General features: G+C 43.6%; 1 protein-coding gene and 1 pseudogene across 7 annotated transcripts in view; one reads left to right on the top strand and one right to left on the bottom strand.

Annotated features, from left to right (window-relative positions):
- Nucleotides 1-2405, top strand: part of LOC137991755 (zinc finger MYM-type protein 1-like) — a 6288-nt pseudogene extending 3883 nt beyond the window's left edge.
- Nucleotides 1-2500, bottom strand: part of LOC137999261 (zinc finger CCHC domain-containing protein 14-like) — a 133521-nt gene that overhangs the window by 117146 nt on the left and 13875 nt on the right. The window lies entirely within an intron of this gene.

Genomic DNA, 2500 nt, shown 5'->3' with positions numbered 1-2500 from the left:
AGCATTCTTTCAAAACTCTACTCAGAACTTGGTCAGGACCAGAAGCTTCCTCAGGCTTGAGATGGCGTAGGATCTTTGTGATGTCTTTGGATTTGAAGACTACTTTGTCCAGCAAGACTTGAGGGTGCACTGTAGCCTCTTAAGGTTAAAGATGCCCATCTTCTAGCCTGCATTTTTCTGCAAAGATTTGACAGAAGATGCTGGCTTTGTCTTTTGCTGTTGTGTATACAGTGTCAGAATGTTCAATGGCTGGGATTTCTGAGTGGACGGTCCCTCCAGAGAGGGAGTTCATGATACCCCACCACTTTTTACTGCTCAGGCTTCTGTCAGCAAGGTCGTTCTTTAGTTTCATGCTGTTGTTACTTTTGGCATTTCTTTCAGCCTGGTTAAAAGCTCTTCTTGCCTGCACAAATTTTTCCTTGTTTTCAGGGGTGCTAACCTTTTTACTTTTCTGTTACATACGCCTTTTCCGTTCCACCAGGCTTTGACCCCTGTTTTCTTGGTAACCATTTTGCTTGGGATATAGGCATCCATGGCATCACAGATGACTTCCGTGATCTTTGTGCAGACTTTCTCAGGATCATTGTCTTTGACCAGTGCTGACCAGTCAATTGATGAAAGATGTCCCTTAATGTCCCAAAAGTTTTTTTTCATAGCACCAAACTTTCCTTTTGTATGGCTTGTCATAAGATGCTGATGTTTCCAGCTGTATGAGTACAGGGTTATGATCTGAGGCACCTATGTTGGCTAAGGTTGTAGCAGTAGCAGGTAGATCTGTCATGGCAAGATCCAAGATGTTTTCCCCTCTGGTCGAGTCTTTGAACATCTGTTGTAGTCCTACGTTATCTGAAAGCTGTTGAGTGCGGCGACCGGCACTGTCAGTTGTTCGACTATTTAGCCAGTCTTGGTGATGGACGTTGAAATCTCCAATGAGCAAGATGGACTTTGCAATGCATTCTGTCATTTTAGGAAAGGAGTTCACATCCAGGTATTCCAGAATGTCACTGTTGGCACTTGGTGGTCTGTAGACAGCACCTATCAGTAGTTGCTGTGATTGGAGGGCTACTGTAAACCAGATGTTCCAGGTGTTGTGGATCTCCTCTTGGGTCATGATGTACTGCTATTCCTTCCAAGGAGTAAACAGCAATGCCTCCGCCTGTAGTACCAAGTCTGTCTTTACGACAACAGAGGCAGTACCCTGGAATGGCTATGGAATCGTCCCCATCTGGGACAGATGGGTCGATGAATGTCTCAATGATTAGTACAACAGAAGGCTGCTTCGCATGACAAAGGTTGGCAAGTTCTCCTATGTTAGCACGTAAACCTCATGCATTGATTTCCATAATTTTCAATTCCAAATTCCCTAGTCGATGGGCAGGAAATGGTCGATGTCCCTTTAATCTGTCTGTAGGAGGCTTGTTTTTAGGTTTTCTAGCAAAAGGATTATTAGTACAAGGGTTGCTAGCCCTTGTACTAAGAAACGTACCTGAACTGTGCGGTAGAGGTATGTGCTAAACATGACCTGGTCTGAAACCATCAGGAGGACTCATAACAGACCTTGTTCCAATAGGAACCGCTTGGCCAAGGATGGGGTGATCAGCACTGATGAAAATAACCCCACTACCCCTAAAAAACTGATGTGGCGAAAAGACTCCAGGACCTCCAACCAAAGGCTTATCCTACTCACTGTCATGGACACTCACTTAGCCTAAGTGTAAAGGACACCATGAACAACTGTAAGTTGTTATCAGACACTATGGACACAGCAAAAGAAATCGTTTCCCTTATAACGTTTTCTCTAAAACGATAAAATCTCCTGGGGGAAATAAAAGGAAACAGAGAGGGTCCTGAATCTGAAGCCAAGGGCTTACTTGGCCTTTGCCCTACTAGATGGACAGTTTGCGCAAGCTGTTTTCAGCGACTCCTAGACAATTATGCAGCTCTTCTTCAGGAGTGGACATTTTCGTTGATGAGAAACTCCAGTCCAAAATATGTGGAAGGATCACTGGATGCCAAATTGACCCCTGTTTTCTCACACAGATAACTTATCAAGAACCTTACAGCAAACAAAGATGTCAGCTCTAAGTGGCAAACAAGTAGCTTGTCTTACAAAAGACGTTCTGCAGAAGATGTGAGAGGATACAGGCTTCAGATAATTTTGTGACAGAGTTTTACTGAAAAGTAAAAGCTATCCCTCCATGACAGAACCGATATTACCAAGGAGAATTCGCACGCCGAGAAGAATTGAAATCGGCACTGGAGAGCCAACATATCCTGTGACTGCACAAGACTATTACAGGCGAGTATCCTTTGATGCTACTGACTTGATGATGAACGCTATTGACCAGTGGTTTGACCAGCCAAGCCCAGATGGAAATTTTACAAGTGCTGCTGAAGGATGGTGATTATTAATGTGTTTTGAGGGTATCATAGTAAAAATTAAAGAGCTACCCAACCCAGAATGAGATATGATAAAAGTTATCATGTTAAGTAAGCTGAT

The sequence above is a fragment of the Montipora foliosa genome, chromosome 1 (assembly GCF_036669935.1).
Source record: "Montipora foliosa isolate CH-2021 chromosome 1, ASM3666993v2, whole genome shotgun sequence".
NCBI classification, from domain to species: Eukaryota; Metazoa; Cnidaria; class Anthozoa; order Scleractinia; family Acroporidae; genus Montipora; species Montipora foliosa.
This window is presented reverse-complemented; position numbering and strand designations above follow the sequence as displayed.